Source organism: Bactrocera neohumeralis, chromosome 5 (assembly GCF_024586455.1).
Source record: "Bactrocera neohumeralis isolate Rockhampton chromosome 5, APGP_CSIRO_Bneo_wtdbg2-racon-allhic-juicebox.fasta_v2, whole genome shotgun sequence".
Lineage (NCBI taxonomy): Eukaryota > Metazoa > Arthropoda > Insecta > Diptera > Tephritidae > Bactrocera > Bactrocera neohumeralis.
The window spans coordinates 47,428,513-47,453,420 of NC_065922.1; the positions used below are offsets into that span (position 1 = coordinate 47,428,513).

Here is a 24,908-nt window from a genome sequence, read left to right on the forward strand (position 1 = left end):
AACATAGCTGTTTCTGGCGGCGCCACCTATTGGTGGGTATATGAAATAAAAAGTTTGATCTCTTGTTGACATTTCGTAAAAATTTTAAGACAATTGGATAACTACAATCGATGTTATCGATCAAAAAGTGACAGCAGCTTTTGGTCATCGGTCGTAAAATGCATTTAGAACAAAGAGCAAATATTAAATTTTGTTTTAAACTTGGGAAAACGTTTACTGATACATTTCAATGATGAAAAAAGTTTATGGTGATCAGTGCCTATCCCGTAGTAATGTGCATGAGTGGCTTAAGAAGGTCGTGAGAACCTCTGTCACGATCAGAAGTCGGTCGTCTTCAGAAGTCAAAAATAAAGACAATGCTGATTTATTTTTACGATTCCAAGGATAATGTACACCGAGAGTTCGTCCCACCTGGCCAAACGATTAATGCTGTGTTTTACCTTGGTGTTATGAAGCGTCTTTTGTCACGCATTCGTCGTGCTCGACCACAATAACGTGAGGCAGGGTCCTGGCGCCTGTTGCACGATAATGCGCCGTGTCATCGGTCGACGCTTGTCACTGATTTTTTGACAAAAAAACTCCATATTAACCATTAATCACTCACCCTACTTACCTGATCTGGCACCCTGTGATTTTTACCTATTTGGAAAACTTCATTTGCCCATGAAAGGACACTGGTTTCAGGACATTTCAGCTATCCAAAAGGCGACGACCGATATTCTCAAGAGCATTCCGAAAAATGACCTTAAACACTCATTTGAAATGCTAATTGACCGGGCTAAACGCTGTATAGAAGCACAAGGAAACTACTTTGAATAAAAAAATATAACTTTTGAAAAATATTAATTTTTTGTTGTTTTTTTTTTAACAGTCCTGTTTCTTTTGCGACAGACCTTGTATATATGTGAGGTCATGCCAACTTTTGACGAAAGCTATGTGAATATTTCTCAGAAGTGTGTTAGAGGATTGAAGAACATCTTATCTCAAAATGTTCGAAATTTAATCAATGGGCTTGAATTTAGGCATAACGTTCCTTAAAGTCACGCAGTTGTGTGGTGTCTTGTCTTTCGATCCAAATAGCATTATGGTTCTGATCGCTATATTCTCCTTAATACCGCGATAGCACAAAAATATGTGCACTTATTGCGGGAAATTGAATTTCTATCGTAGAGGCAAAAGATTGATCCACAAGATATTCCCGGATATTCCAAACAACCAAAGAGATCAGGGTTGGCTAATATATTATCCTTGCCGTGAATAACGAATTAAAAAGCAGCCAATATAAGGCATGAAATAGGGCAATGTAATAGAAATACAATTTTTGACAGGCCTTTTCATTTGTTTCTGCCAATATTAAAGACGAAAAATATTCTATATTCTAAAATCGATAAGAGACCAATGAAAAGATATTTCCAGTTCCGTTTTGTAGAATGCAGCTATCAGCTCAAAGTATTGTTCATAACAAAAGCTTGCCGAAAATTCGCGCGAAATTTACGAAGTGAAGAAAATTTCACACATGGGTTTTCACTTATGTATCTCCGGTACACATTTACCTGAAATGCACTTAGACTTAGGATTTCGGTCGATCGAAGCTGTGAATAGCTCCAATATGCGTATAAAATGTTCGATCAAAATGCGATAAATCGATGTTTTGGAGATGTTCAATTCCATTTGCATGAATTTCAATGCTGATTTCGTCTAATTTTTGATAAATTCACGCACAGTTTCTATGGAATTTCCGGTGATCACGGATTTTGATTGGCCCACATGATGATCGTCATTTATGTCCTCACGACCACTTTGAAAACGTTGACACCACTCGTGCACTCTGCTACGGGATAGGCAATCATCGCCATAAACTTCTTTCATCAATTGAAACGTTTCGTTAAAGTTTTACCAATTTTAAAACAAAATTTAATGTTGGCTCTTTGTTCGAAGCTCATTTTCGCACCGAATACACAAACAAAGTGACACTTAAAACGCAATAACTTCACTTCAATCCAATCGATGAAATGTCATGAAATTCTCACTGGACAATCGATAAAGTTAGCAGATTCTAACGCACCAGTCGACATATAGATGGCGCCACCAGGGGGCGCTAGATTCAAAAAGTCCTGTTTACTTTGGAATTCACCTTGTAGGTGACCAAAATTGACTCAGAGTCTCCCCTTTCGGAAGTAGGGACGTTTTCTAATATAAGTAATGATTTTTAAAAACTAACTGAAATTTTAAATAAAAAACACATACAATTTAGCGCCTCAAATATTAACTAAGCAGGTTCTATTCTGACATACTCTTTGAACATTTGGGCCGGTATCTCACGAATGCTTCCTGTGTGTCAATAGAAGCAGGCTTGTCGCTTTAAGTATGAATCTTAACATACTCGCACAAAAAATAGTCTAGTTAACGCCTCGTATGATATACAGGCACTGGAAGTGTAACCAATTAAAAAAGCCATAAATTCGGTTTGGAAAATTATTTTTATTTATTTTAAAGTACAAAATGTGTGAAAATAATCATAAATTCAGGACCAATTCACTTTTGCTCGATATGACCACCGTTTGCCTTAACTATGGCCTTGAGACGGTCAAAAAACGAATCGCAAGCTGCCCGAATGTGACTTGCCGGTATTTTGGCCCACTCACGGACAATGGCTTTCTTCAGCATCTCGAGACTGGTGTATTTTTTACTTCGGACCTTGCTCTCCAAAATGACCCAGAGAGAATAATCCATTGGATTCGCATCTGGTGAATTCGAGAGCCATTGTGTGGTCATAATGAAGTTCGGAACGTTGTTTCTCAGCCATTCTTGGTTCACTCGCGCTTTGTTCTTACAAATGGTGTTCAGTCTTGTTGAAACGTCCATGGTTTGCGATGTTTGTTTGCCCACGGGTTCAAAGCAGCCTCCAGAACACTTTCCTCATAATATGTTGCATTTACTTTGAAGCCAGGCTCGATGAAAACAATTGGACAGCGCCCATCTGCGGTGACAGCGGCCCAAACCATTATTTGTGGCGGGTGCTGCCTCCTGGTGGCCAACCGATGACTTAGATTCTCGTATGAACGGTCGGTCAAGTAAACCCTATCGTTTTGAGAGTTTACGAATTACTCCATTGGACGCTGCGGTCGGATATTTTCAGTTCTTTAGCCATTTGATTGGCACTTCGTCGTGGATTTCGCTCAAGTCGCTTCTTCACTTTTTTTGCGTTCACTTTTGGCAAAACGCTTTTGTACACTTGTGAACAATACTCCGAACTGTCATTCAGCAAATTTATAAACAGCTGATTCCAGTGCGACAGCTGCGCGAACGGTCTGAAGTTGGTTACACTTCGAGGACCCTGTAGGCGGCGAATTGACAGACCACAAACGTGAAATAAAAAGTTCATGTGTTGAAACCACATGTCGCGCAAATTAAGCTCGTTCAGCTTAGACAAAAAAGAGTTTGTTAACATCAAACAGCAGTTCTCACTATTCAAGGTTGCATTTTGTATTATCTTTGAAGAAATACGGCCCAATGCTACCACCAGCCTATAATCCACACCAAACAGTGAATTTTGATGGATGAATTGGTAGTGCGCTCTAAAACTCAGAGAAACTGGTTATATGAAGGGATCCAAACAAGGACATAACTTAATTCTCGTTTCTTTCAACTTCATCTCTGAAAACTTAAATCACTGTGCCGCAGAGGCTAATCGTGGCGGCATTTTCTCTGCCCATATATCGATGAAGGATATGCAGATGGGAAGGAGTCACTGGAAAAGACGCACAGTGTTATTTTTCAGGGATATAGCGAAGCTATGAGGGAAAATTGAGGAGCTCTCCACTATGTGAATTTGTTTGTTATAGTTTTAGTGGTTTAGGAGATATACACATTAAACTTATTATAGGGTCGGGCCACGCTCACTTTTTCACCAGTTTCTGCCCACTTTTTTTTTTACTACAATTCCTTGTCTTAATTTTGTGCTGAGTTATGGTACTTCATATGTTTTCGGTTAATGGCATTTTGGCAGTGGGCCGATTACGCTATCGATCTACGAATTCGTTCTTACTGTTTTGCCAAGTAACACACATACCATGTTTCATCAAGATATCTCAATTTTTACTCAAGTTAAAGCATGCACGGACGGACGGACAGACAGGCAGTCACCCGGATTTCAAATCGACTCGTCATCCTGATCATTTATACTTGTATATGTATGTGTAACCGTATATCTATCTCGATTAATTTTAAGTAATACGTACAACCGTTATGTGAACAAAACTCTTATACTCGGTACAGCATAAAAATTTCACAATGACTACTTTTACAAAATAATCATTGTTATTATTTAAAACAAATTGCTAATTTAATTTTATGTAATCAAAAAGTTTTATTGTAAATATGATTTAAATTTTTTCTATCCACTTTCTTTCAGCACGAAAACCACATTTAATTTCAAAGCTAAAAACAAGCGCGCCGTAACATCGAACAAAAAACTTCCCAAGACTAGTTCCTGTGTATTCGAAACAGCAGAAAACAATTTTCGTATGCTTAGTAAAAACTAGTGTTCCGTTTGAAACAAAAAAAGTAGCGAATTCCGGTCGGACACGGAAAAACAATGAGCACATCCTCAGTTGCCGCCGCAGCATATGCGCTTGCTGTCAACTTACAACAAAGTAACCGAAAATGCTTTTAAACAAAAAATAGTTTTACAGTTATTACCGGATTTTAATGTATTCCCACACATGCTGACACACACACACTAACATGCACGCGGGCGTATGTTGGCGACGAACAGTTCCTGTGCAAGTGCAAGTTTCAGCAAAAAGGATTTGCAACTTTCATTTGTTGTCGTTGTTGCTGTTGTGATGTTCATACTTGTGGGGTAAGTTTTGCGCTTTGCTTTTGTTACTATCATTGTCAAAATTTGCTAAACACTTTTGTAAACATTTACATAGACAGCGCTTTTGTTGTTGTTGCTCTTTGTTTTTTGCATTTTTCTTATTCTTCCTTCCGCTTGCGTGCCAAGAAGACTCATTACAAGCGACTCATAAGATCTGTTTCGAATACTTTGTCGCTGCTTAACCCCAACCGACATTCCTCCGCTTACTCGCCTCAACGATGTGTGTTATTTGTAGCGTTATCATTGCTCTCATTGTTGTTGTTCGACAAGTTGGCCCTTGTCGGCCCGTAAAGCAGCACCTTCAAAGAAGGTGTACATATGTATGTAACGCTGTGCAAACACAGTTAAGCTCGTTAGTGTTTTTCCATGTCATTTCATATTTCTTATTCACTTTTCTCAACTGCTGCGTCCAAAGTTTGCACCGAAATGTGCCCGAGTTGTTGCGAAGTCCAGTTGCAGGACAAGTTAAGAGAAAAACTTTTCAGTCACAAGAAAAGTTTATACAATTTTAATTCTCTTTTATTTTGTTTGTTTTTGACAAGCGAACAATATCGCTAGTTCGCAAAACCCGTTATGTAACGGAACTGCACTAAATATTAACAGAAGTTGTGTATGGCAACATATGTGGCCAAGCGAGAGAGAGAGAAAGAGTGAACTCAGCAAACAGCTCATTAAGGTGAAGGTGACAAAGTGATGGATGCGAAAAGTTTAACCGTAGATGAGCATATAACGGTACCTAAATACATAGTCTAATTACAGTTGTTTAAAAACATTTTAAATGAGACTTGGATTCTTAGAGCATTATTAGGTGGAATTTAAAAAAAAGACAACATGATTCTACAATTCCTAAAGTTCACCGTTTTTCAAGTGAGTATAGATGTATACATTACGTCCACATTATAGCCAAGTCGCCCAATTGTACCTTCAGAAGTTTGGTACCAAAATTTTAACCCAACAAATACAGAATGACATACTTCTTCTTCCTTATTGGCCGAGTTTACAACAGCCCGCCAGTCGTCCTTCCTCTTTCGTAAAATAACCAAGAAAAGCCAATAGCTGTCTTCCTCTACTCCGCATTCCCCGGCGAGTACTACGTTAAATACTCTCAGAGCTGGGGGTTTTCATTCATTTGGACGACATGATTAGCTGAATAACACATTCTTAGGTCTTACCAATACTAGGGAGTGATCAAAAAGCTCGATGGATAAACTTCTATTCGTTTTTCACGCAATTCGACCGTATTGAATGATTGAAATCTTTAACTGCTCTTATTGGTTTCTCTTGCTTTACTAACCCTTGTTAACAACGATTGGTGTAGAATTTCGCGCTTCTAATGTTGTGGTATTTTGAAACTGGCGATTAATAGATCACTTTTTCAGTTATACCGTTTCTTACTGCGCTTTAGAACACAATTTCCTCTACATAACTTCAGGTCTCTTCCGTAAATAACAACATAGACCAGTTGGAGCCTTTGCGAAACCAGATGGAGTTCAGTTACCAGATCCATGAGCAATAGTCATCCGTTAGGAGGTCAGGGCTTGGCGCGAATTTCAACAGACTCTGTGTTCTCACTATCGATACCACTTTCAGTGTATCATACCGTCATGTTTATAGCGTCTATAGTCGTACCAATGCGGGACAAGTGCATAAGAGATGATTTATTGTTTCCCTAGCGCTTTGTTCTAGACATTTCCTGCAGTAATGTCGAGCTGTCAGTCCCATTCTACGGGCGTGTGTCGCTACCAGACAGTGACCAGTTAGTATTTCGATCATGTTCCTACAGTCTTTTCTATCGAGTGCCAATAGAAATTTTGTGTACTTCCGATCTACCGTTTTGCACATGACTTTTGCACATGACTTTTGCAATGTTGATTACGTTTTCGAGTGCTAGCCGTACACCATTCTTCCAATCTCGTTCACTATTTCATTCCCCTCGATGCCTTTGTGACCTGGCTCCCAATAGAAGTGAAGTTGGTTGCTACTGGCAAGACTTTCATTGCTTAGATGCCTACGTAGATGTTGACTCTGGAATTGCCTGCAGGTGCATTAGAAGCCAGCTCCACGGTTTTCGCAATAATAAAGACCTCGGCTTGAAATATACTGCAGTGCATCGTTCATTTTCGAGCCATCTGTATAAATGTTTAGAATGTTGCGCATGGCTTACATACTTTTACATCAACCAACTTTTTCTATGTTTACTTTGAACCTTCTTTCCCAGTTGAAAAGTGGGATCCGCCATTACCCACCGAGCTATGCTTGAAGGTTCTATATGCAAATTCTTTTGCAGCCGGTAGTCGTCCCCCCGATTTTGCTGCGCAGTTTTCAATAAAGAGGTCTTTAGGTGGAATGTTTAGTACCAATTCAAGAGCCGCCGTTGGATTTGTTCTTAAAGCTCCCGTTGTGCACCATATTACTGCATCGTAGAGCAGAATTGGTCTTACAATAATCTTAACTTAAAACTTTAAATGTTTTTTTTTTCCCGAAATTAGTTATTTTTACGATGCGGTCGTCAGGATATCTCAGGTCCATTTACTTAAAATTTCGGATGAATATCTTCTATAGAAGTAACTAATTTGTTGGAACCGTCAATTTTGGACCACTGTAGCATATATGTACATAGCTGCCATACAAACTGATAGATTAAAATAAAGTTCTTGTATGGAAAACTTAAACTTACGATAAGATGTCTTCATAAAATTTGATGTCATTATTGATTATTGCCCGAGGCAACTCTACAATATCCAAACTGTTTTTTTCAATACGGATCTCTATCGCTGCTACTCAAACTGACCGATCAAAATTAAAATAAAGATCTTTGGAAAAACCTATTTTTCTTGTTTAAGTTAAGTAATTTTTTTTTTTTTTAAGTATGGGAAAGCATCAAAAGCCGAAGTGCGGAACTTTAATCCGCTGAACCTAACCTACTCCCAACTCCAGACTCTCCCACGGAACCATCTGACTAGGTATTACTTCGTGGGAGTGATAAGACATTTAAGTCTCCTCTATGGCACGGACTGACGGACGCCTATTTTGTTCTATATGTCTAAGTTTTGTCATGATTGACCCTGCCGCTTCGCAGACAGCATTCCAGTTCTCAGTGGACTGACACATAAGTGTCGTCAAATTTTCCACCGTAAAGCTACCACCGAGTGTAGTTTTAAGTTTTTCCCTTGTACTTAAAAAGCGAAGGCAATAAAAGAATACATGCTCAGAGTCTTCAGAGCACTCTGAACACGCCTAACAATTCGGATTAATGTCGTGCTGGAATCTGTACTGGCAGCTTCTAAAGTACCCATGCCCACTAGTATGTGGCTTAGGTGGATATCCATGTCGTCTGTCGATCCAGGAATGGATGTCCGGTATTAGTCTGTAGGGCCACCTTCCTTTGTGTGAGGTTTGCCACCGCTGCTGCCATATCGTTAAGCTTTTCACTCTCTCTTCTCTTTTGGCTCCTATAGATTGCTCTGAGAATTTGTATACTCGTTCGTATTCGTCACCCTGGATGTCAATGGGCATCATACTGGCTGTTACTTCAGCAGCATCACTTGAAATTGTTCGGAAAGCACTGATAACTCTTAGTGCCGACAGCCTGTGCACTGTGTTTATTTGTCTGGCATATGCTTTGATGCCTAGCGCCTGGATCCATATTGGAGCCGCATATAACATAACCGATCTCATTACCTTTGCGAGTAAAAAACGCCGGTTGGAACGCACGCAGCCTTTATTTGCCATCATTCTTGATAAGGCATTCAGGATTTTATTCGCTTTACCTGCAGTGTATTCTAGGTGATCCTTAAATTTGAGCCTTGAGTCTACTATTACTCCCAGATATTTTAGGTGTGGCTGTGAATGAATCTCGCACTCCCCTATGGTGAGAGATATACTTTCTTCTACTTTTCTTGTGCTTATGAGCAAGACTTCTGTCTTTTGCTCAGCCAGGTCTAAACCATTGGCGCAGTCCGTTTATGCACTCATAGCATTTGCTCCGGAGGTCGTCGAGGTGTTTAAAACCACTGCTACCACAATAAGGGCGTCTGCGTATGCAACCAATTTAATAGCTTTCGGTTGGTGTCTCCTTAGCACCCCATCATACATTATGTTCCATAGAAGGGGGCCAAGTACCGAGCATTGCAGTACTCCACTCGGAATTAAGTAGCTCTTGGTGCCTTCATCTGTATCGAATAATAGTCGCCTGTTTTTGAAATAACTTATGACAATTTCCATAAGATATTGAGGAGCACGTATGTCATATAGAGCCTTGATTATGTTTGCCCACTTTGCTGTGTTAAAGGCATTCTTCACATCCAGAGTGATCAGCGCACAATATGTTTTTTGTTCCGCCTTTCCATCGCTTGCCACTTACTGCGCATTTCGTAGTGTGTCAATGGTGGACCTCTTTTTCATAAAGCCGTATTGTCGTTCTGATAATCCGCCGGCTTTATGGATTGCTAACCCCAAGCGGTTTCTTACTATGCTTCCATATATATGTAGTTAATTAACCGTAATTCGACTTGAATGTTGTTTATGACAAACAATGTGGCTAAAAACAATGAGCAAAACCCTTTCCGTTGTACCCAAACAGTTGGTCAGTTACATCACCAGATTTACAGTAATAATATATATAAATCTATCTATCGAGTCTTTGTGTGATGTTTGTTTTATATTTTTGCAACCAGTTGCTACAGAGTATTATAGTTTTGCTGACCTAACGGTTGTACGTATCACCTAAAACCAATCGTGATAGATATTGGTTTATATACGTACTATAAATGGTCGGGAAAAGTATCCGGGTGATTGTCTGTCTGTCCGTCCGTCCGTCCACGCAAGCTGTAACTTGAGTAAAAGTTGAGTGAGGCGTGGCACCACTCACTTTTTGGTGAAATTCCATATCTCGGGACCCAACTGACCGATTTCGACTAAATTTCGTACGTAGCATGCGTTTTACATCACTATACCACAGTGTGAAATTGGGCAAAATCGGACCATAACCACGCCTTTCACTTTCCAGTATACAAATCAAGATGTAATTAATATAACGGAATACAATTTTGCAGTAATAATTCCCTTAAAGTATGCCACCTTTTGACCAAAAATTGTTCAAATCCAACCAAAACTGTTCCAGACCCTAGGTATCGAATATGTTGATTTTTGACCGAAAGTATCGGTAAATGTGTGAGATATACCATTGAAATTCAAACAGAATCATTTCTTGACAATAGTAATTCTGAGTATCAAAAATGGTTTGAATGGGGTCAATTCTTCTCTGAGCCGCCATATACTTAATATAAAGATTTTCGAACTTTCGGGTGACTTCTGTGCTGGATATATCGGCCAATGTTTGAGTTATCTCAATGAAAATAAGAGAGCGTGTTTTACTCATTACAGTATATCATTGTGCTTAAATGGCGAAAACTTCACATATCCCCCTTATATACCCATTACCAGGATTTTCGAACATCCGGCTGAGTTTGTATAATGACTACGTATAATGATTTTGGTTTTTCTATCAAATCTTATACCGAATATATAGCTCAGTGTATAAGTTATATATAGTGTATGTATATATAAAATTGCTTAGATTCCGATCCTCTGGTTGACGTTTTACGTCGGTTTCTTACTTGTTGTTTTAGTAGTTTTGTTGCTTCCGACATGAATGATCTGAGTGTTTATTAAGGATCCGGCATTGTTTTGTTTTTGAAAGGGCCACAAAAGTAGAAATTCTGACGACGCGTACGTGGCTGTTTTGTCCCCGCTCTATTTCAAGAACGCATAACTTTCCGAAAATGTACCGTTTTTATTTAAAATTTATTTTGTGTACGTTTGAAGTAATTTTTTGAAGATAATTTTGACAGCACAGCCAACGGCAAACAAAATATTCCTTTCGAGGTTCACTCTTTCCAATATGTTTATATTTAAAAAACCTTACAACAAGACGAGCTTTGCAATTGACAGTAAATATTAAATATCAAGTTCATAATCATCAATATTCATTGCTTTCGACAAATATGTGTGTTATTTAATAACTGTTGCCATATTTAAATATTTAGATATAACATTTATTAAAATTGCTACCATAGCTTTCTGTTACTCATATAAGTTTCTGTGCATATAGAAGTTTACGAAAAGCTCCGGGTAACTGCATGTCCTTGTAATCTTTATTTCATTATTTTATTTTCGCAAAGTTTTCTCTGCTCTCACTCGCCATATATTCTGTTGTACATGTGTGTACAAATGTTCATTTGTATATATATATCTATAAACGCATGCGTAAGCGGCTATTGTCAATCTGATGTCTTAATTGTCTTTTGTAGAAAGTAAATTTATTGTGTACACTTCAGGGCGAGCAGCAATTAATTGACAGCAATTCTAAGGCAATGACAACTACACACGCACACTGGCTTTTGTAAACGCACTAACATGTACGTAAGCACAAGGTGTGAGTGTAATAACATGTCGGTGAACAGTGGGGAACATAATAATGCAACCATATTTAGGAAATTAGTTGTAAATTAGCTATTGCAGCTAGTAAAAATAATATGAAGCATAAAAAAATAATAATTAGCAAAAACTTTTAAAAGAAATCAATAAATAATATATGTATGCAAGGAAAAACATTAACTACAGCTGCAACGAATCCGAATACCCTACACACGTATATTTCTTATAGCATAATCTTGATTTTGATCGATTAGTGTGTATGGTATAACTGCCATACATGATATAGTAATCCGAACTGAACAATGTATTGAAAGATTGTAATATTGTGTTGGACAATAGGTTAGTTTAAGTTTTGTAGGCTAGTGAGCCGCGCACAGTCTAGAAGGATGACTATCCTTTTGTATGCCTACGTTTGGCGTGAATTCGAAGAGAATGTGTGGCCTCCCTAACGATATCCCTTCCTGTGCCCAAATGCTTGACTTGTTGTTTTGACAATGCGGAACAAGTGCACGAGAGATGCTCCATTGCTACTCTACTCTCTTGCTTATTGTAAAGAAATGCTTACAAATGAATTATTCGAAGTACTGCCCATCGCTAAGCACAAGTTTTTCCCTTGTTTCGGCAAAGCTCGCATACCACTACAGTAAAACTCTTCATATTGTGATGTTATCCAATAACCAAGCCAATTGGTAACGTGAGGGCGAGCATTGTCATACAGCAAAATCACTTCTTCCGTTTTTTGTCTACTCATATCCAGCGCATGTAGTCGCTTTGAAATGACTTGGCGTGTGACTTCCAAGCAAGCTCTTCTGACGTATGACACGGATCCTCATCAAGCAACGTCTCCAATTCACCGTCCTCGAAGGTTTTTAGTCTTCCTTCACGCGGACGGTGTCGCCATCTTTGCAGCGATGAAACCAATCACGGCACGTTTCACCTCCGTAAACTTGTTGGAGTTCCAGGTGTGCTGCAGCCGCACGGAGGATTTCTTTGACAAGAAAAAAATCAACTCTTCCGGCAACTGATGATTATTTGGCAAAAAATCGGACTTATTCGCACAAATAAAAGTATATAAAGCTATATCAAAATCGATCACCTCTAACTGCTGGAACCATCTATTGACAAACAGTTGAAACTTTGCGGTGCACCTGATATTTATCCTTCCTTCTGCAGGATCTAGTTTCGACAGCTGAACCTTTGTGTTCCCAAACCTTCTAGATATGGTTGAAGACTAGAGCCTCCCATATGAGACATTCTACCTCTTGCAGGATCTTATTTCGACAGCTGGTCCTTTGTGTTCCCAAAACTTTTAAATATGGTTGCAGACTAGAGCCTTCCATTTGGGATATTCTATCTCCTGCAGGATCTCATTATGACAGCTGGTTTTTTGTACTCCCAAAACTTCTAGATATGGTTGAAGACCAGAGCCTCTTATTTTGGGTATTCTACATCTTGCAGGATCTCATTTCGACAGCTGCTTCTTTGTGTTCCCATAACTTTTAAATATGGTTGAAGACTATAGCCTTCCATTTGAGGTATTCTACCTCTTGCAGGATCTAATTTCGACAGCTGGTCCTTTGTGTTCCCAAAACTTCTAGAAATGGTTGAAGGCTAGAGCTTCCCTTTTGAGGTATTCTACCTCTTGCAGGATCTTATTTCGACAGCTAGTCCTTTTTGTTCCCAAAACTTCTAGATATGGCTGAAGACTAGAGCCTCCCATATGAGGTATTCTACCTCTTGCAGCATCTAATTTCGACAGCTGGTCCTTTGTGTTCCCAAAACTTCTAAATAACGTTCAAGATTAGAGACTCCCGTTTCGGGTATTCTATTTTCTTGTGAATAAAACCAGCTCAGTTTTCTTTGAGTTGATGACTAAACTATTATTATCTACCCACTTGGTTACCACATTCTGATATGCTAGAGTAAAATCCTAGACAGCGTTTAGGAGTTTCTCTTTTTGAGTTACGTCATCCGCGTAGGCAATGACTCCATAGCCTCGGGCTCAAGGTCTTTCACTACCAGGATCCAGAGCAAGCCTCATTCTTCAAGTTTTTTCAGTAAGTCGTTCACCACTAGGAACCAGAGCAAGCCTCATTCTTCGAATTTTTTCAGTAAGTCGTTCACCACCGGGATCCAGAGCAAGCCTCGTTCCTCAAGTTCTTTCAGTAAATCGTTTACCACAAGGATCCAGAGCAAACCTCGTTCCTCAAGTTCTTTCAGTAAGTCGTTCACCACCAGGATCCAGAGCTAGCCTCATTCCTTGAGTTCTTCCAGTAAGTCGTTCACTATCAGGATCCAGAGAAAAGTTATCTTTGTTCCAGAATCTCATTACAGAATGCAACACTGTCCTGATTTATTTTCAAGAATTGAGGGATTAGGCCTGAAATGTTTGATCGTATTCTTATTTACGATTTTACTGTATGCATATGTGGATGATACTTGGTCTCTTACTGTCGTGATGTCCCTGTACTGCTATACATTAAGCACTAACAACAACAGTGACAATAACATAACGGCAAAGATGTGATGCCCATTGGCAATTACCGACTTTGCAAGGCAGCAACCAAGATAGTAGCATGTCGTTGCATGCACCGCATGGTTGTTGTTGTTGTACTATATGATGATATTGTATATGCTGTTGTTGTTGCAGCCTTTGTTGCATTGCGTCGTAACCCTGACCATGTTTCATGTTGGGCACGCCATTTGTGCATTGTGTACCCCCACACACACACGCATTTCTACGGAAACACACACACATACGGGCGCCGGTGTATATATCTCGTACTCGTACATCAATTGTGCACACTCTGACACAGTTGTTTAGTTAACTTGACAAGAAAAGCAATTGTGCAACAAATTGGACAGCAGTCCGCCCAAATGGGCAACCAGACAACTGCACGTACACGCATGCTGCCCACAAACACACACATTTATAAACTTGTATATGTATATTACAGCGTTTAGCGTAAGTACGAGTGTAGGTGTGTGTGTTTTCGGTTTGTGTCAGTGGCAAGGAGTGACAAATAGCTGCTGCTCCTTCGACATCTTCGGCAAGGTTCAAAACCAACGTAATCCACCGGGACGGGATCAAAGGCGGGCTCGGGGACACGGCTCTGACATCTGGCACCTTTGCCAATATTAACGTTACAAGTTGTTAAAACAATTTGACATGAAATGAAAATATGTGCTGCACTAAATCGACTACAAGGATGTACAACACACGGCGGCGAAGTGCTAAGAAATGGTGTCAAGAGCGAGAGGGAGATAGAGAGCGCGCGCATACTGGCTCCACACACATATGCCTCCATGTGCGCTTAGATGCTGGCAGATAGCAGGTGTTGGAGCGCGTGTTTGCTTGTGTGTTTGTGTGTCGGCAAGATAAATCGCATATTTCAATCAACAGTTTGGAAATTTTGAAATTCCTTTTAGCATCGCCCAGTTAAAATGAGAGTAAATATCAGTGAAAGCAACGCAAAAAAGTGTGAAAACTTCAAGCAAAAGCACAAAAAAAAACTAAAAGGTGTGGTTGAAACTTTTACTAAAAAGAGAATCTGCTCTGCAGCCATTAACCTTAAATAACGGTAAAAGCGTTTTTACATGAGTTGCAATGTGCAGAGACAGCAACCGAAACAAGTTACAAGTTTAGCATGACTTTATACCGACAGCATGCTGGTTTAAGGTACATTGACTTTTTTGAAGTCATCTAACGCATGAGATGGGGAATGTTATTATAGGGAGCTGATTGAAGACATTACAACGATTAGTTTGAATATTGGCGTGATGCCACAATATAGCATAGCATTATTTGGTAATATCTTCCGTCTGTCTGTATACATGCGAAGTAGTGCCTCAGTTTTTGAGATGTCGGTATAACATTTTGCAGAAGTCCTTTTCTCTTCAAGAAGTTGCTCATTTGTGGAAATCGCCGATATCAGATTACTATAGTTTAAGCTGGCATACGAACTGACCGATCAAAATGAAGTTCTTGTATGGAAACTTTTTATTTGGAAAAAGAATTCTGGCTTCGTTGAAACCGAAGTTAAAATTTTTCCTTGTTTTTTATCATTGACCCAAATTTTAAAGGGCTGATACACTTTGTGTTATTTGGGTCATCGAAACAATACAAATTTATAAAAATATATAAAAGTTATTTTTAAAGAATTTTTTTAAAGAAAACATACAGAAACTTCCAGTTTAATGGGGATCGTTTATTATCACTCAAGAGAACATTCTTTCGAATTTATTTTCTAAATATTATCTCTTTCAAATATTAACCGCGGCTACTTCTCAGATGGTTCTTCCGTTGACTCCAATTTTTGATGTCACGTTCAATCATTTCGACTGAAAACTGGCGAATGATACGCATGATGTTTTGTTCCAAGAGCTAAATCGAAGCGAGATTGTCCGCATAGAGTTTAAAATTTAAATATCCCCACAGGAAGGTGTGATATCACGATCTTGGTGGCCAATCGGCCGGCGCAAAACGTGAAATTATCTGCGCACCGAAGTGTTCTATCAATAAATACATTGCTACGATGCGTGGGAAGTGGCGCCGTCTTGTTGAAACCAAATGTCGCCGAGATCACGAGCTTCAATTTCAGGTATCAAATAGTTGGTTATCATGCTGCGATAATGGTCGCCATTGACGTTAACGTTTTCACCGGCATCATTTTTGAAGAAATATGGACCGATGGTTCCACCGGCGGATTTTCCTAATAAAGTTTAACGGTTGCTAAACATTGTTCAGACGATTCAATGCCAAACAATACTAAACAAAAATAACATAGCAGTTTGACACGACTCACGCGTGATCTCTTAAAAAAAAGCGATTGAAAAAAGTACTTATACTTGTATCACCCTTAATAATAAATACTGAAAACTCGGATATTTTTGAAACCTCATAAAGCTGTACCAAACTTCTCTCCCAGACAGAAGCGGTAACAGATTTTTTTCTGGGGGATGTCTTTTTTCAATATATTTTTAAAATGGTTTGTCAGGTTTTTTGAATTTAAATTAAAATCTCCGGTTTTAGGCAGGAGTTTGCCTAACTTAACTAACCTAGCCTAATAGCATTGACAGACGGCAGCGTTAAACCAGATTAATTGCATTTTTCGGGATTAATTCAGGAGTTACCACAGCTAACTCCGTTGCTGAATCCAAAAATAACTCTCAAAATTTTAGGGAGTTTGTGAGATTATCGTTGGCAACATTGTTAAAAATGGCCAATTTTCATCTATTGTGAATGAAATACAAACAACCCTGACATGCATGTTATGATGCAGTTTTAAAAATAATGTGTTTATATGTTTTTGTAATAAAAAATGGTTTGGTAAAAATTAGTCGGCTAACAACCGTAATGTTTATCTTCTATCAATTTTCATTGAAAATATGATAAAAAGGACAATGAGCTGTTTATGAGGATGTCTTTTTTCAATATATTTTTAAAATGTCACCTACAAATTTGGATCTGATTAAGTGCGCAGTTAATCCGGATTAACGCTGTCGTCTGTCAAGGCTATAACTTAACTAAATGCTTTTATCAGACCGATCTTCTAAGTGCTAATTTTAGCATGTGTTCTAAACACAAGTTAGGTTAGGTTGGGTTAAAAGATCGATCCTACTATAAAAGCCAATAGCAATCTCACTCACCGACAAAATGCCAGCCACGAATTTTTAAAGGCGGCTCATATCAATTTCGGCTATTTGACCTGACATGGAAGTATGTATTTACATCTCACCTTCGTCCATCCAACTTTGGAAATTTGTGTCCGAGAGGATTTGTCGCTCTTCCGCTTATTCTGCTTATTAGATAATATTCTGAAAAACTGCTAAGATTGCGTTAAGATGAACTTTGAAAAGAGTAAGTAGTTTAGTGGATTTTCTGGCTGACAGTTCTCGCAGTCACACAAGAGTTGCACACGTGGTCAATAGGTTTAGTACTTGAACGCAAGGGAACAATCGTGTCCCAGCTCGTTCCCTATCTGATGTAATTGGAATAAGGGTGCCCTCTCGTACGAACACATAAAATTTCCAACGATTCCTATATCCTTAGGCCCTCAAACGAGTCTGATAATGTAGTAGCTTAATGGGAATGACCGTACAGTATGCGGATTCAACAACTGCACTTCGAAGCAATACATTTACTTACCTTAATGGCAGCTACTACTACTTCCTCAACAACGACCTGCCTTGCCTCATCCACGGGTACCCTGAATTGAATAGCTTTGAGTATGTTAGTTTTATAATATCCGGTTTCGTCCGAATAAAATGGCCTTACTTGCTGCTTGTCGTTTTTATTTTCATCTTAAGTTTTTTCTTCCCTAACCCGCAATTCATCGAAATTCTTTTCTGTTAATTTGTTAATAGCTTTGTTGGAAATTCAAAGTCTTTGCATTCCAGCTTGGACTTTTGCGCCATATTTTTCTCTCAGTCTGCAGTTTTTCTTTAGTTCATTACAGTTGTTTTTCTTCTGTTTTCTTAGCAACTTTTTGCACTTTCACCATGCTGCATTCCTTTACATGTCTTTCAACACATTGCCCTTGCTCTTCTGACTTCAATTACTGAGAACTCGAAGTTGCTTTAATTAATTTAATCATCTCATTTAATAGGTTATATTACAGTCGGTTTTTATGCCCACTGATGAACTGTCTAACATGAAGAACTGTTATAGATCTAGATAGGTAGATAGTATGTAGAGTGGATGCCTGCCGATACATCGGTGCGTTTAGGATAATCTCTATGATGTCACCGGGACTGGACACCTCTCCCACTATCACGTCGTCTCTGAACCAACCTGTGACCTTGATTTAGGTGATTAATTCGAAAGTTTTGGTGCAACTGCGGATACATGGTTAAGAAAATTGCGACAGATAGTTGCGATTCTTTTCCTATAGAAAGAATATGTCTATTCTTCCACTTCTTAGCAGCTTCTACAGTAATGTTTGTGAAATCCATTCTTTTGGTTTATCTCCCTATAATGCGGTGACCTGTTAGCACTCGTACTAGAGTTATTACTGCGTCATTCTTTTGAATTTGAATGGTTGGTATGTGTAGCATACTTACCTGTAGTATCACTGGGTCCTGGAAACCAATAGCAGAATTATCGTGAAATATGATGTTAGTTCTGCCAATAAATCAAAATGTCTTTCCACTATCTTCGATGAAATCCTAAGAATCTTGTCAACATGTCTTTTCACTATCTTCAATGAAACCCTAAGAATCTTTAGTGATTTTAAAACCGCTTGACTGTCTGTGAATTTATTATATAGTATTTTACGTTGTACGTACATATAAGCACACTCTTTGTCAGAGGAAGAGAGCTTTCTTTAATTGCAGTGATCTACGATTGAAAGATATTGCAGTGGTTCAGCAGTAAGAAGTCGATTCTGATATCTATTGATTTTAAATCCGTGCACATAGACACCTATCCAGGTGTCTAAATTAGCGTAGACAGGGCTTACGCGGTTATAGCCGAGCTTAAAACAGCGCACCAATCGTTCTTTCTTTTCGCAGCGTGGCGCCAATCGGAGATTCCAACTGAAGCCAGTCCATCTCTAGTGGAGTTCTTCCTCTGCTTACCCTGTCGGGTATTGCGTCGAATACACTCAGAGCTGGAATATTTTCATCCATGACATGACGTTGCCAGCGTAGCCGATGCCACTTAATTCGCTGCACTATGCCAATGTAAAATCGTCCATGCCTCTGCACCATATAGCAGGACGGAAATAATGAGTCACTTGTAGAATTTGGTCTTTGTTCGTCGAGAGAGGACTTTACTTCTCTATTGCCTACTCAGTCCGAAGCAGCACAGGTTGGCAAGAGCTATTTTGCGGTGGATTTCGAAGTTGACGTCGTTGTTGGTACAAATGGTGGTTCCAAGATAGACGAAATTGCCTACGACTTCGAAGTTATGACTGTCAATAGTGACAGAGCCAAGTCGCGAGTGCGACGACTGTTTGTTTGATGCCAAGAGACATTTCGTCTTGCGCTCGTTCACTACCAGACCTATTTATTTCGAAATGAAGACGACTTGTCTGAAACCTCGTTTAGTATCAAACAGCTCGGAGAGATCCTTCCAGATCCTGACGGAGCTTCTGGTATTGCTCAACATCAGTTTAAACAGCTGTATTGGTTTTGCGTGGATAAAGAATTCATCTTTAAAATCGACGAAGACGTTCGGTGTGTCTATTCTCTTTCCACGGGTCTTTCGCATAGAGAATATCTGGTCGGTTGTTGATTTTCCAGGTCTGAAGCTACACTTGTAGACAGAAGAAGAAAGAGGAGGCTGAAATGCGTGAGTACGAAGAGCTTGATAAGCTGGCCGACAGGGGTAATGCTCGAAAATTCTACGAAAAAATGCGGCGGCTTACGGAAGGTTTCAAGACCGGAGCGTATTCCTGTAGAACCCCCAAAGGTGATCTAGTCACTGATGCCCAGAGCATACTTAAATTATGGAGGGAACACTTCTCCAGCCTTCTGAATGGCAGTGACCGCACAACACCAGGAGAAGGAGAACCCGATTCCCCAATCGATGACGATGGAGCAGACGTTCCATTACCCGACCATGAAGAAGTTCGACTAGCAATTGCCCGCCTGAAGAACAACAAAGCGGCAGGGGCTGACGGATTGCCGGCCGAGCTATTCAAACACGGCGGCGAAGAACTGATAAGGAGCATGCATCAGCTTCTTTGTAAAATTTGGTCGGACGAAAGCATGCCCAACGATTGTAATTTAAGTGTGCTATGCCCATTCCATAAAAAAGGAGACCCCACAATCTGCGCCAACTACCGTGGATTAGCCTCCTCAACATCGCATATAAGGGTCTATCGAGCGTATTGTGAATTGATTGAAAGATTAAAGCCCACCGTCAACAAACTGATTGGACCTTATCAGTGTGGCTTTAGACCTGGCAAATCAACAACCGACCAGATATTCATCATGCGCCAAATCTTGGAAAAGACCCGTGAAAGGAGAATCGACACACACCACCTCTTCGTCGATTTCAAAGCTGCTTTCGACAGCACGAAAAGAAGCTGCCTTTATGCCGCGATGTCTGAATTTGGTATCCCCGCAAAACTAATACGGCTGTGTAAACTGACGTTGAACAACACGAAAAGCTCCGTTTGGAAGGACCTCCGTTCGATACCAAACGAGGTTTCAGACAAGGCGACTCCCTATCGTGCGACTTCTTCAACCTGCTCCTGGAGAAAATAGTTCGAGCTGCAGAACTAAACAGAGAAGGTACCATATTCTATAAGAGTGTACAGCTGATATTGATATCATCGGCCTCAACACCCGCGCCGTTAGTTCTGCTTTCTCCAGGCTGGACAAGGAAGCACAGAAAATGGGTCTGGCAGTGAACGAGGGCAAGACGAAATATCTCCTGTCATCAAACAAACAGTCGTCGCATTCGCGACTCGGCTCTCACGTCACTGTTGACAGTCATAACTTTGAAGTCGTAGATAATTTCGTCTATCTTGGAACCAGCGTAAACACCACCAACAACGTCAGCCTAGAAATCCAACGCAGGATAACTCTTGCCAACAGGTGCTACTTCGGACTGAGTAGGCAATTGAGAAGCAAAGTCCTCTCTCGACAATAAACCAAACTCTATAAGTCACTCATAATTCCCGTCCTGCTGTATGGTGCAGAGTCTTGGACGATGTCAACAACGGATGAGTCGACGTTGCGAGTTTTCGAGAGAAAAGTTCTGCGAAAGATTTATGGTCCTTTGCGCGTTAGCCACGGCGAATACCGCATTCGATGGAACGATGAGCTGTACGAGATATACGACGACATTGACATAGTTCAGCGAATTAAAAGACAGCGGCTACGCTGGCTAGGTCATGTTGTCCGGTCCAGCTCTGAAAGTATTCGACGCAGTACCCGCCGGGGGAAGCAGGGAAGACCTCCACTCCGTTGGAAGGACCAAGTGGAGAAGGACCTGGCTTCGCTTGGAATATCCAATTGGCGCCACGTAGCGAAAAGAAGAAACGACTGGCGCGCTGTTGTTAACTCGGCTATAATCGCTTAAGCGGTTTCTACGCCAATTAAGAAGAAGAAGAAGCTACACTGGTAAGGTCCAACCAATTTGTTAACAGTGGGCTTTAATCTTCCACACAGTACGCTCGATAGAACTTTATATACGATGTTGAGAAGGCTTATCCCACGGTAGTTGGTCTTCCTTTTTCGATTGGGCAGAGCTCACCTAATCTCCAATCGGTGGGCATGCTTTCGTTCGACCATATTCTACAAAGAAGCTGATGCGTTCTCAGAAGGTCACTTCCCTCTGCCTTTTGAATATATCTATTATTATGCACAGATTTTGTTAGTATTTTTCTAAACCAGACACTTCCACCGTAGTCTCTTTTTCATTGCAAAGGGATTTCCAAGAATTTCTTTAAGCTTTTCTTATATATTTTTAATGTGGCCTTAGTAGCTTGAAATATCTGTCTCTGTCCTCTTTTACTTAGGTTAGTTTTGCCACATCAAATTGTTTCCTCCTATATTTCTGTAGCCTTTAAAGCTTAGGTCGGTGCTTCCCCGTAGCACATGGTGTGCGTTTGAATCGCATCCAAGAATTATTATGTACTTGGAAGCCTCATTATCCTTACCAGCTCTTATATCGTCTGTTTTGGTTCTTGGTCATTGTTATAAGACTACCTACATGTCTCATAAAACTAATGCAATCCGGTCAGGATAAAAGACAACAACGTAATTCAGATGTAGATGCAGTTGTGGCAGATTCTTAAACAATTTAGTAAATTCTAAGAAGCGTCAAGTCGTTAAATTCCTATTATAAGCAAGGTAAATCTGACTTCTCTACACATTATTGTTTTTCTTGCGCCTCCGAATTGGTTGTTTAGTTACCCTTTCTTATTACTGTGCACTGTTTGATGTCTTCATTCTTGATTAAAGATTTCAATTTGTTTTTTCTTTCATTATCATACCTGTACGGTTACTGCAACGGAACTCGAATGGGGGGCGGCGTGTTCATAAAGCATAGTCATTTCATTTTAATTTTCGTTTGCCTGCATATTGTTTTCTACTTCAGTCGCGGCTCCGCACCAGCATCTTTCCCTTCGAATCTGCTCATTTTCATTTTAGTTTTTGTTGTTGTTGTCCCTTTTTAATGACCTAAATTGTTTTTTATGATTTGCGCTTTTGGCTCATTCCCCGACGGTTTGTTTTCTCCGCCGTCTCACTCCCTTGCTGTTACCACCAACTGCTCTTATTTCCAGTCTCACTCCATTTGTATTGTTCACTTGCTTTTGCTGTAATTGTTGTTCTAATTGTTCTCGCTGTGTGTCTTATGTGTTGCTCACCGAGTCGTGCCAAATATGCGTGTAATTAACAAAGTGAGCGCAAGCCGTTCGCATGAAAACCCCACCTACCCGAATCCCTCCACACACATAAAATATGCAGGAAGGCTAAAAAACACACCTTGAATACTCACACATACATACACACATACTTACGAGTAATCATTTGAACATCAACACGAAAGCTCCACACATATCCACAAGCAAAAAACCGCTCCGTTTGTTGTTGTGTTTGCAAATGATTGTCTGCTCACCTACAGACACATTTTCCATTGTTTAACTGTACACAAAGGTTGAAGTATGTGTGTGTGTGTAAGTATATGAAAAATAAATATAAAATCGCACATATTTGTTTGGTAAATGAAAGCATATTAACACGTTTTGTTTTGCATAACGGCACATTAACATACTGACACGGTGGCAAAGTTTAGAAGACTGTGGGCTTGATCTGCGCAAATCAGAAGGAAATTTAAAATTATAAGTCTCAATGGTTAGAGATGTGGCCTATAAACGAGTAGATATAATCGTGAATGCAAAGCGCTGGCCAAACTTCCACGAATACCTATCTAGTAGCAGAACACAAGAGGATGTGGGAGCATCGACCGGCTCCCATTCTATCGATAGTGGTTCTAGGGTACCTATCTTTACTAGCTCATCACAAAGACACTCGATGCTATTGATAGCGAGGTTAGGCCCTCCTCGACCAACCCTGAAGGCTCTATTATTGAGTTCTAGGCTAGTATCGCCGCTCTGTTATCTGAGTGAAGGGTCACTTCTCTGAAGGAGGCTGCACTCCGGAGCAGGAGATCTACTGCTATCTTAATGGCTGCAACTCGGCTTGGAAGACACTGCAATAGTTAGGAAGTCTGAAGCTGGAGTTGGTAGAGAGCTTCTGACAGTAAACCCCACCATCAACCTTCCCACCAAGTTTTGACCCATCCGTAAGGAAGCTCACACTCCCTGCCTTCAACGGCTTCTTGCTACTCACAACTCCCTCGTTGGTATTTGGACAGAGAGGGAGCCGGTTTGGCGATTCCATGATCCAAGTGATCCGGTATGAAATCAAAGTGTGTGAGGATATCCGAGTGTTCAGATACGTGTTCTTTTAAGAACCCCGATTTTCTGAGTCTTATAGCAACTTTCGCAGCCATATATATAGATGATGTCTGCGGGCACTATGTGTAAGAGCACCTTAGTGCACCACACATGCTGATGAGCGCCGCTCGTTGAATGCTCTCGAGTTTCCTTGCAAGTGTGATCTTTTCTAAAGCCCTCCACCACATAAAGACTACATAGAACATAATGGGTTTGACTGCGCTGTCAGCCAGAGGACCACTTTCGGTGAGAGACCCCACCTTTTGCCCATGGATTCTCTACAGCAGTATAAGGCAATCGATGCCTTTTTTAGCTCTCTCTTTGATATTCGATGAAAGCTTCCTATCCAGAATGAGCCCTAGATATTTTACTGTATCCGCCGATTGCAGACGGCTCCCATTTACCGTAGTGGTGCCACCGAGATCTTAGATCTTCTAGTAAATAAAACCATCTCGATTTTACTTGGGTTGATAACGAGGCCACTTCCGACTGCGCAATTTATCACGACGCTGAGATATCCCTGCGCCAACTATACACGGTACTCAGGAACTTTTCTTTAACCATAAGTGCTACATCGTCAGCATAGGCAATCACCCGGCAGCAACGATCCTCAAGTTTTTTAAGCAAGTCGTTTATCACCAGGATCCATAGAAGAGGAGAGAGAACTCCACCTTGTGGGGTTCCCCTACTCATATTTCGTCGAGCGCATGCCTTGTTGCATTTCGTTTCAATCACTCTGTCCCACAAAAGTCTGAGAATGAAGTGTTTGAGGTTTGATTCAACCCAAATACCGTCCAGAGCAGTAACAACTGCTTCCGCCAGGACCTTATTAAAAGCTCCTTCAATATCAAGGAAGGTCCCAAGAAATACTTTTAGCTAGTTTTATTTTCTCTGGACAAATTATTTATAAAATCGTTATAAATATACCTAATTGAAATTTTATTGTCGATTCTTAGTCATTCTCTGTTTGATTTATAACAGTTAGCTCTTCGCTTCCCTACACTAAAGTTTGGGATATAATATAGCTGATATCTAATACAACGTCTTAGGTGCTGACACCCTTCTGTCATAACAATCTATATCGAGTAAGTTATGGAGTTATAAATCCTTTATCCGTCTTAAATATATTTTCTTGGAGGTCTGTGATTTGAAAAGCTACGTTATGATATTGG

At 40.1% G+C, this 24,908-nt stretch overlaps 1 long non-coding RNA gene across 4 annotated transcripts in view; it reads left to right on the forward strand.

Moving 5' to 3' along the window:
• LOC126758906 (uncharacterized) overlaps positions 1 to 24,908 on the forward strand; it is a 187,298-nt gene that overhangs the window by 85,354 nt on the left and 77,036 nt on the right. For all 4 annotated transcript variants that reach the window (XR_007666912.1, XR_007666913.1, XR_007666911.1 and 1 more), the window contains exon 2: positions 4,415 to 4,864. This is a non-coding gene — a long non-coding RNA (uncharacterized LOC126758906). The remainder of the gene's footprint in view (positions 1 to 4,414; positions 4,865 to 24,908) is intronic.